Raw genomic sequence first — 12,253 nt, forward strand, 5'->3', positions numbered from 1 at the left:
TGGTCATTCAAATAATTTCATTTTGCCGAATACAAAACCAAATAGGTTCACATATCATATTTCGTATCAAGGGAGATCGAGGGACAAGTTCAACATTTATTAAACTTCTAACCATATAGGCTAAAATCTCATCTTCGCAACAAAGTCATTCCAATACTTTCATTTTTCCGTATATGAAACCAAATAGGTTCACATATCATGTTTCGCATCAAGGGACATCGAGGGACAAGTTCACTGTTTATCAAACTTCTAACCACATAGGCTAACATTTCATTTTCGCGACAAGGGTCATTTCAATACTTTCATTTTACCGAATTTCAAACAAAATAGGTTCACATATCATGTTTCGCATCAAGGGATATCGAGGGACATGTTCGACCTTCATATTTAACAAACATGTAACAATATAAGCTAAAATCTCGTTTTCGCGATAAGGGTCATCTCATGATGAAGTACCACGGAGCCGTCGGAAGCAAATAAGAATATTTTGGTGGAAAAGACTCAAAAATGAAGAAATGGAATGGATAGACAGGGACGCCACACTTTCTAATCCAAGAAAGTGATAAGTCTATGGATGCGAGGATCGCCACAAGAAAAGAAATTCTTGATAAGATCAAGGATGGTTCAATCCAGAACCACAAAGAAGCAAAGCTTCACAACACACAAAGTGTATTTTTTTTTACTCAAAATTCTACATATCTTATTTCATAATAAAACTTACAATTTATAGAGCTCTTGCATGAACTCAAAGGACACTAATAAATTAAAATATACCTAATATTAATCTAAAGAAAATAAATAAATGGCTGATTAGCCTTACATTTATTTATTAAAAATAGAAAGAACTAAACAAAAGCACACGTAGCATTCTGTAGTGCTTTTCAATCCAAAGATCCAGCCAAGCAACACCAATGAATAGCCAAAATTGATTAGTCTTAAAATGTTGAATGCTGGTTGCTTCAAAATTCCATAACCGCTAGTTTATATTTGCCTTCTATATATTCAAATGAATTCAACCATTAATATATCAGCTGCATCAATTTAATGTGAGTTGAAATCATGCCAATTACAATTCAAAACCGTTGAAGAGCTAGTAAACATCATATGCCAATAACGAGCCATTCCTTCATCTCCATAATTGTGAATTTCATCCCAGCCCAATATCAACAGCACGTGTATACTACATCCACTAGAAATTCCATAGTGTAATTGAGTACAATGTAATTATATCAAATATTATGTGATTCAAAGAACCATATGCTGCCCAAAAACTAAATCATGAAACAAAATATCAGGACAAATTTATTGTAGGATAATTTTTTTTATAAGTTTCCTTCCACATGCTTAATGAACTCATGATCTCATCATTCTCCCTCTCTTCAAAAGGATTTGACCTCAAATCCAAACTTGCATACAATGGGACTGAATTATGTAAAAATGATTTTTCTTTTTTCTCTCTCCCTGTTTTTTTATGTTTACCTCCTTCATTTCTCTCACACTTTTCCTTCTCCTGTACTTCTTTCTTCTCATTTTCTTTTCTTTCTATTTCTTTTCTTTCTTGCTCATATATTTCTCTCAATTTCTTTTGATCTTCTCTCACCTCACTCGGACTCAATGGTGCAAGAATAACCTTTTTGCCATGATGAACAAAAGAATATTTATTTGAATATCCATCATGATTAGTTTTTCTATCAAATTGCCAAGGCCTCCCAAACAATAAGTGACTAGCCTCCATTGGTATTACATCACACAAAACAACATCCTCATATTTTCCAATTCTAAAACAAACCTCCACTTGTTTATTAACTATCATTTCTAAAGTTTCTTTAAGCCATTGGAGTTTGTAAGGTTTAGGATGAGGTTTTGTGTCCAAATTAAGTTTAGACACCAATCGAGTACTAGCAAAATTACTGCAACTCCCTCCATCAATAATTAAAGCACATACCTTTCCTTGCACTAGACATCTTGTTTGGAAAAGATTTTCTCTTTGAGTTGTATCCTCCTCCTGGACTTGATTTCCACACATTCTCCTTACCATGAGAAGCTCTCTCATATATAATTCTGGAGACATTTTTTTTTCTTTCTAATACTTCAAAAAAAAATTAAATTAAGGAATTGCAATGATAACATGGAAAATGAAGATGATGATGATGATTTCGAAACTGAAACAAAAATTGTCCCAAACAAAACCGTGCTCTGAATACCAAATGATGAAGTACCACGGAGCCGTCGGAAGCAAATAAGAATATTTTGGTGGAAAAGACTCAAAAATGAAGAAATGGAATGGATAGACAGGGACGCCACACTTTCTAATCCAAGAAAGTGATAAGTCTATGGATGCGAGGATCGCCACAAGAAAAGAAATTCTTGATAAGATCAAGGATGGTTCAATCCAGAACCACAAAGAAGCAAAGCTTCACAACACACAAAGTGTATTTTTTTTTACTCAAAATTCTACATATCTTATTTCATAATAAAACTTACAATTTATAGAGCTCTTGCATGAACTCAAAGGACACTAATAAATTAAAATATACCTAATATTAATCTAAAGAAAATAAATAAATGGCTGATTAGCCTTACATTTATTTATTAAAAATAGAAAGAACTAAACAAAAGCACACGTAGCATTCTGTAGTGCTTTTCAATCCAAAGATCCAGCCAAGCAACACCAATGAATAGCCAAAATTGATTAGTCTTAAAATGTTGAATGCTGGTTGCTTCAAAATTCCATAACCGCTAGTTTATATTTGCCTTCTATATATTCAAATGAATTCAACCATTAATATATCAGCTGCATCAATTTAATGTGAGTTGAAATCATGCCAATTACAATTCAAAACCGTTGAAGAGCTAGTAAACATCATATGCCAATAACGAGCCATTCCTTCATCTCCATAATTGTGAATTTCATCCCAGCCCAATATCAACAGCACGTGTATACTACATCCACTAGAAATTCCATAGTGTAATTGAGTACAATGTAATTATATCAAATATTATGTGATTCAAAGAACCATATGCTGCCCAAAAACTAAATCATGAAACAAAATATCAGGACAAATTTATTGTAGGATAATTTTTTTTATAAGTTTCCTTCCACATGCTTAATGAACTCATGATCTCATCATTCTCCCTCTCTTCAAAAGGATTTGACCTCAAATCCAAACTTGCATACAATGGGACTGAATTATGTAAAAATGATTTTTCTTTTTTCTCTCTCCCTGTTTTTTTATGTTTACCTCCTTCATTTCTCTCACACTTTTCCTTCTCCTGTACTTCTTTCTTCTCATTTTCTTTTCTTTCTATTTCTTTTCTTTCTTGCTCATATATTTCTCTCAATTTCTTTTGATCTTCTCTCACCTCACTCGGACTCAATGGTGCAAGAATAACCTTTTTGCCATGATGAACAAAAGAATATTTATTTGAATATCCATCATGATTAGTTTTTCTATCAAATTGCCAAGGCCTCCCAAACAATAAGTGACTAGCCTCCATTGGTATTACATCACACAAAACAACATCCTCATATTTTCCAATTCTAAAACAAACCTCCACTTGTTTATTAACTATCATTTCTAAAGTTTCTTTAAGCCATTGGAGTTTGTAAGGTTTAGGATGAGGTTTTGTGTCCAAATTAAGTTTAGACACCAATCGAGTACTAGCAAAATTACTGCAACTCCCTCCATCAATAATTAAAGCACATACCTTTCCTTGCACTAGACATCTTGTTTGGAAAAGATTTTCTCTTTGAGTTGTATCCTCCTCCTGGACTTGATTTCCACACATTCTCCTTACCATGAGAAGCTCTCTCATATATAATTCTGGAGACATTTTTTTTTCTTTCTAATACTTCAAAAAAAAATTAAATTAAGGAATTGCAATGATAACATGGAAAATGAAGATGATGATGATGATTTCGAAACTGAAACAAAAATTGTCCCAAACAAAACCGTGCTCTGAATACCAAATGATGAAGTACCACGGAGCCGTCGGAAGCAAATAAGAATATTTTGGTGGAAAAGACTCAAAAATGAAGAAATGGAATGGATAGACAGGGACGCCACACTTTCTAATCCAAGAAAGTGATAAGTCTATGGATGCGAGGATCGCCACAAGAAAAGAAATTCTTGATAAGATCAAGGATGGTTCAATCCAGAACCACAAAGAAGCAAAGCTTCACAACACACAAAGTGTATTTTTTTTTACTCAAAATTCTACATATCTTATTTCATAATAAAACTTACAATTTATAGAGCTCTTGCATGAACTCAAAGGACACTAATAAATTAAAATATACCTAATATTAATCTAAAGAAAATAAATAAATGGCTGATTAGCCTTACATTTATTTATTAAAAATAGAAAGAACTAAACAAAAGCACACGTAGCATTCTGTAGTGCTTTTCAATCCAAAGATCCAGCCAAGCAACACCAATGAATAGCCAAAATTGATTAGTCTTAAAATGTTGAATGCTGGTTGCTTCAAAATTCCATAACCGCTAGTTTATATTTGCCTTCTATATATTCAAATGAATTCAACCATTAATATATCAGCTGCATCAATTTAATGTGAGTTGAAATCATGCCAATTACAATTCAAAACCGTTGAAGAGCTAGTAAACATCATATGCCAATAACGAGCCATTCCTTCATCTCCATAATTGTGAATTTCATCCCAGCCCAATATCAACAGCACGTGTATACTACATCCACTAGAAATTCCATAGTGTAATTGAGTACAATGTAATTATATCAAATATTATGTGATTCAAAGAACCATATGCTGCCCAAAAACTAAATCATGAAACAAAATATCAGGACAAATTTATTGTAGGATAATTTTTTTATAAGTTTCCTTCCACATGCTTAATGAACTCATGATCTCATCATCTCATTACTTTCTATTTACCAAATTTAAAACGAAATTGGTTCAAATATTATGTTACGCAATAAAGGACATCGAGGGACAAATTCAACATTAATATTTATCAAACTTTTAACCATATAGGCTAAAATCTCATTTTTAGGACAATGGTCATTCAAATAATTTCATTTTACCGAATACAAAACCAAATAGGTTCACATATCATGTTTCGTATCAAGGGAGATCGAGGGACAAGTTCAACCTTTATCAAACTTCTAACCATATAGGCTAAAATCTCATTTTCGTGACAAAGTCATTCCAATACTTTCATTTTTCAGAATATGAAACCAAATAGGTTCGCATATCATGTTTTGCATCAAGGGACATTGAGGGACAAGTTCAATGTTTATCAAACTTCTAACCACATAGGCTAACATTTCATTTTCGCGAAAAGGGTCATTTCAATACTTTCATTTTACCGAATTTCAAACCAAATTGGTTCACATATCATGTTTCGCATCAAGGGACATCGAGGGACATGTTCAACCTTCATATTTAACAAACATGTAACAAAATAAGCTAAAATCTCGTGTTCGCGATAAGGGTCATCTTATTACTTTCTATTTACCAAATTTAAAACGAAATTGGTTCAAATATTATGTTACACAATAAAGGACATCGAGGGACAAATTCAACATTAATATTTATCAAACTTTTAACCATATAGGCTGAAATCTCATTTTTGGGACAATGGTCATTCAAATAATTTCATTTTGCCGAATACAAAACCAAATAGGTTCACATATCATATTTCGTATCAAGGGAGATCGAGGGACAAGTTCAACATTTATTAAACTTCTAACCATATAGGCTAAAATCTCATCTTCGCAACAAAGTCATTCCAATACTTTCATTTTTCCGTATATGAAACCAAATAGGTTCACATATCATGTTTCGCATCAAGGGACATCGAGGGACAAGTTCACTGTTTATCAAACTTCTAACCACATAGGCTAACATTTCATTTTCGCGACAAGGGTCATTTCAATACTTTCATTTTACCGAATTTCAAACAAAATAGGTTCACATATCATGTTTCGCATCAAGGGATATCGAGGGACATGTTCGACCTTCATATTTAACAAACATGTAACAATATAAGCTAAAATCTCGTTTTCGCGATAAGGGTCATCTCATTACTTTCTATTTACCAAATTTAAAACGAAATTGGTTCAAATATTATGTTACGCAATAAAGGACATCGAGGGACAAATTCAACATTAATATTTATCAAACTTTTAACCATATAGGCTAAAATCTCATTTTTAGGACAATGGTCATTCAAATAATTTCATTTTACCGAATACAAAACCAAATAGGTTCACATATCATGTTTCGTATCAAGGGAGATCGAGGGACAAGTTCAACCTTTATCAAACTTCTAACCATATAGGCTAAAATCTCATTTTCGCGACAAAGTCATTCCAATACTTTCATTTTTCGGAATATGAAACCAAATAGGTTCGCATATCATGTTTTGCATCAAGGGACATTGAGGGACAAGTTCAATGTTTATCAAACTTCTAACCACATAGGCTAACATTTCATTTTTGTGACAAGGGTCATTTCAATACTTTCATTTTACCAAATTTCAAACCAAATAGGTTCACATATCATGTTTCGCATCAAGGGACATCGAGGGACATGTTCAACCTTCATATTTAACAAACATGTAACAATATAAGCTAAAATCTCGTTTTCGCGATAAGGGTCATCTCATTACTTTCTATTTACCAAATTGAAAACGAAATTGGTTCAAATATTATGTTACGCAATAAAGGACATCGAAAGACAAATTCAACATTAATATTTATCAAACTTTTAACCATATAGGCTAAAATCTCATTTTTAGGACAATGGTCATTCAAATAATTTCATTTTACCGAATACAAAACCAAATAGGTTCACATATCATGTTTCGTATCAAGGGAGATCGAGGGACAAGTTCAACCTTTATCAAACTTCTAACCATATAGGCTAAAATCTCATTTTCGCGACAAAGTCATTCCAATACTTTCATTTTTCCGAATATGAAACCAAATAGGTTCGCATATCATGTTTTGCATCAAGGGACATTGAGGGACAAGTTCAATGTTTATCAAACTTCTAACCACATAGGCTAACATTTCATTTTCGCGACAAGGGTCATTTCAATACTTTCATTTTACCGAATTTCAAACCAAATAGGTTCACATATCATGTTTCGCATCAAGGGACATCGAGGGACATGTTCAACCTTCATATTTAACAAACATGTAACAATATAAGCTAAAATCTCGTTTTCGCGATAAGGGTCATCTCATTACTTTCTATTTACCAAATTTAAAACGAAATTGGTTCAAATATTATGTTACACAATAAAAGACATCGAGGGACAAACTCAACATTAATATTTATCAAACTTTTAACCATATAGGCTAAAATCTCATTTTTGGGACAATGGTCATTCAAATAATTTCATTTTGCCGAATACAAAACCAAATAGGTTCACATATCTTGTTTCGTATAAAGGGAGATCGAGGGACAAGTTCAACCTTTATCAAACTTCTAACCATATAGGCTAAAATCTCATTTTCACGACAAAGTCATTCCAATACTTTCATTTTTCAGAATATGAAACCAAATAGGTTCGCATATCATGTTTTGCATCAAGGGACATTGAGGGACAAGTTCAATGTTTATCAAACTTCTAACCACATAAGCTAACATTTCATTTTTGCGACAAGGGTCATTTCAATACTTTCATTTTACCGAATTTCAAACCAAATTGGTTCACATATCTTGTTTCGCATCAAGGGACATCGAGGGACATGTTCAACCTTCATATTTAACAAACATGTAACAAAATAAGCTAAAATCTCGTGTTCGCGATAAGGGTCATCTTATTACTTTCTATTTACCAAATTTAAAACGAAATTGGTTCAAATATTATGTTACGCAATAAAGGACATCGAGGGACAAATTCAACATTAATATTTATCAAACTTTTAACCATATAGGCTAAAATCTCATTTTTGGGACAATGGTCATTCAAATAATTTCATTTTGCCGAATACAAAACCAAATAGGTTCACATATCATATTTCGTATCAAGGGAGATCGAGGGACAAGTTCAACATTTATTAAACTTCTAACCATATAGTCTAAAATCTCATCTTCGCAACAAAGTCATTCTAATACTTTCATTTTTCCGTATATGAAACCAAATAGGTTCACATATCATGTTTCGCATCAAGGGACATCGAGGGACAAGTTCACTGTTTATCAAACTTCTAACCACATAGGCTAACATTTCATTTTCGCGACAAGGGTCATTTCAATACTTTCATTTTACCGAATTTCAAACAAAATAGGTTCACATATCATGTTTCGCATCAAGGGACATCGAGGGACATGTTCGACCTTCATATTTAACAAACATGTAACAATATAAGCTAAAATCTCGTTTTCGCGATAAGGGTCATCTCATTACTTTCTATTTACCAAATTTAAAACGAAATTGGTTCAAATATTATGTTACGCAATAAAGGACGTCGAAAGACAACTTCAACATTAATATTTATCAAACTTTTAACCATATAGGCTAAAATCTCATTTTTAGGACAATGGTCATTCAAATAATTTCATTTTACCGAATACAAAACCAAATAGGTTCACATATCATGTTTCGTATCAAGGGAGATCGAGGGACAAGTTCAACCTTTATCAAACTTCTAACCATATAGGCTAAAATCTCATTTTCGCGACAAAGTCATTCCAATACTTTCATTTTTCCGAATATGAAACCAAATAGGTTCGCATATCATGTTTTGCATCAAGGGACATTGAGGGACAAGTTCAATGTTTATCAAACTTCTAACCACATAGGCTAACATTTCATTTTCGCTACAAGGGTCATTTCAATACTTTCATTTTACCGAATTTCAAACCAAATAGGTTCACATATCATGTTTCGCATCAAGGGACATCGAGGGACATGTTCAACCTTCATATTTAACAAACATGTAACAATATAAGCTAAAATCTCGTTTTCGCGATAAGGGTCATCTCATTACTTTCTATTTACCAAATTTAAAACGAAATTGGTTCAAATATTATGTTACGCAATAAAGGACATCGAGGGACAAATTCAACATTAATATTTATCAAACTTTTAACCATATAGGCTAAAATCTCATTTTTAGGACAATGGTCATTCAAATAATTTCATTTTACCGAATACAAAACCAAATAGGTTCACATATCATGTTTCGTATCAAGGGAGATCGAGGGACAAGTTCAACCTTTATCAAACTTCTAACCATATAGGCTAAAATCTCATTTTCGCGACAAAGTCATTCCAATACTTTCATTTTTTCGAATATGAAACCAAATAGGTTCGCATATCATGTTTCGCATCAAGGTACATCGAGGGACAAGTTCACTGTTTATCAAAATTTTAACCACATAGGCTAACATTTCATTTTCGCGACAAGGGTCATTTCAATACTTTCATTTTACCGAATTTCAAACCAAATAGGTTCACATATCATGTTTCGCATCAAGGGACATCGAGGGACATGTTCGACCTTCATATTTAACAAACATGTGACAATATAAGCTAAAATCTCGTTTTCGCGATAAGGGTCATCTCATTACTTTCTATTTACCAAATTTAAAACGAAATTGGTTCAAATATTATGTTACGCAATAAAGGACGTCGAAAGACAAATTCAACATTAATATTTATCAAACTTTTAACCATATAGGCTAAAATCTCATTTTTAGGACAATGGTCATTCAAATAATTTCATTTTACCGAATACAAAACCAAATAGGTTCACATATCATGTTTCGTATCAAGGGAGATCGAGGGACAAGTTCAACCTTTATCAAACTTCTAACCATATAGGCTAAAATCTCATTTTCGCGACAAAGTCATTCCAATACTTTCATTTTTCCGAATATGAAACCAAATAGGTTCGCATATCATGTTTTGCATCAAGGGACATTGAGGGACAAGTTCACTGTTTATCAAACTTCTAACCACATAGGCTAACATTTCATTTTCGCTACAAGGGTCATTTCAATACTTTCATTTTACCGAATTTCAAACCAAATAGGTTCACATATCATGTTTCGCATCAAGGGACATCGAGGGACATGTTCAACCTTCATATTTAACAAACATGTAACAATATAAGCTAAAATCTCGTTTTCGCGATAAGGGTCATCTCATTACTTTCTATTTACCAAAATTAAAACGAAATTGGTTCAAATATTATGTTACGCAATAAAGGACGTCGAGGGACAAATTCAACATTAATATTTATCAAACTTTCAACCATATAGGCTAAAATCTCATTTTTAGGACAATGGTTATTCAAATAATTTCATTTTACCGAATACAAAACCAAATAGGTTCACATATCATGTTTCGTATCAAGGGAGATCGAGGGACAAGTTCAACATTTATCAAACTTCTAACCATATAGGCTAAAATCTCATTTTCGCGACAAAGTAATTCCAATACTTTCATTTTTCCGAATATGAAACCAAATAGGTTCGCATATCATGTTTTGCATCAAGGGACATTGAGGGACAAGTTCAATGTTTATCAAACTTCTAACCACATAGGCTAACATTTCATTTTCGCGACAAGGGTCATTTCTATACTTTCATTTTACCGAATTTCAAATCAAATAGGTTCGCATATCATGTTTCGCATCAAGGGACATCGAGGGACATGTTCAACCTTCATATTTAACAAACATGTAACAATATAAGCTAAAATCTCGTTTTCGCGATAAGGGTCATCTCATTACTTTCTATTTACCAAATTTAAAACGAAATTGGTTCAAATATTATGTTACGCAATAAAGGACATCGAGGGACAAATTCAACATTAATATTTATCAAACTTTTAACCATATAGGCTAAAATCTCATTTTTAGGACAATGGTCATTCAAATAATTTCATTTTACCGAATACAAAACCAAATAGGTTCACATATCATGTTTCGTATCAAGGGAGATCGAGGGACAAGTTCAACCTTTATCAAACTTCTAACCATATAGGCTAAAATCTCATTTTCGCGACAAAGTCATTCCAATACTTTCATTTTTCCGAATATGAAACCAAATAGGTTCGCATATCATGTTTTGCATCAAGGGACATTGAGGGACAAGTTCAATGTTTATCAAACTTCTAACCACATAGGCTAACATTTCATTTTCGCTACAAGGGTCATTTCAATACTTTCATTTTACCGAATTTCAAACCAAATAGGTTCACATATCATGTTTCGCATCAAGGGACATCGAGGGACATGTTCAACCTTCATATTTAACAAACATGTAACAATATAAGCTAAAATCTCGTTTTCGCGATAAGGGTCATCTCATTACTTTCTATTTACCAAATTTAAAACGAAATTGGTTCAAATATTATGTTACGCAATAAAGGACATCGAGGGACAAATTCAACATTAATATTTATCAAACTTTTAACCATATAGGCTAAAATCTCATTTTTAGGACAATGGTCATTCAAATAATTTCATTTTACCGAATACAAAACCAAATAGGTTCACATATCATGTTTCGTATCAAGGGAGATCGAGGGACAAGTTCAACCTTTATCAAACTTCTAACCATATAGGCTAAAATCTCATTTTCGCGACAAAGTCATTCCAATACTTTCATTTTTTCGAATATGAAACCAAATAGGTTCGCATATCATGTTTCGCATCAAGGTACATCGAGGGACAAGTTCTCTGTTTATCAAAATTTTAACCACATAGGCTAACATTTCATTTTCGCGACAAGGGTCATTTCAATACTTTCATTTTACCGAATTTCAAACCAAATAGGTTCACATATCATGTTTCGCATCAAGGGACATCGAGGGACATGTTCGACCTTCATATTTAACAAACATGTGACAATATAAGCTAAAATCTCGTTTTCGCGATAAGGGTCATCTCATTACTTTCTATTTACCAAATTTAAAACGAAATTGGTTCAAATATTATGTTACGCAATAAAGGACGTCGAAAGACAAATTCAACATTAATATTTATCAAACTTTTAACCATATAGGCTAAAATCTCATTTTTAGGACAATGGTCATTCAAATAATTTCATTTTACCGAATACAAAACCAAATAGGTTCACATATCATGTTTCGTATCAAGGGAGATCGAGGGACAAGTTCAACCTTTATCAAACTTCTAACCATATAGGCTAAAATCTCATTTTCGCGACAAAGTCATTCCAATACTTTCATTTTTCCGAATATGAAACCAAATAGGTTCGCATATCATGTTTTGCATCAAGGGACATTGA

The 12,253-nt window shown here is 32.7% G+C and overlaps 1 long non-coding RNA gene across 1 annotated transcript; it reads right to left on the minus strand.

Annotated features, from left to right (window-relative positions):
* Positions 1 to 573: 573 nt before the first annotated feature.
* LOC146906126 (uncharacterized) lies at positions 574 to 4,884 on the minus strand. The gene is made up of 2 exons (XR_015018948.1): positions 1,946 to 4,884; positions 574 to 1,189 (listed from the first exon to the last, which is right to left on the minus strand). It is a non-coding gene; the product is annotated as an uncharacterized LOC146906126 (long non-coding RNA).
* Positions 4,885 to 12,253: the final 7,369 nt, after the last annotated feature.

Source organism: Medicago sativa, chromosome 7, assembly GCF_051527215.1.
Source record: "Medicago sativa cultivar Bolivia chromosome 7, Bolivia_mono, whole genome shotgun sequence".
Classification (NCBI taxonomy): Eukaryota; Viridiplantae; Streptophyta; class Magnoliopsida; order Fabales; family Fabaceae; genus Medicago; species Medicago sativa.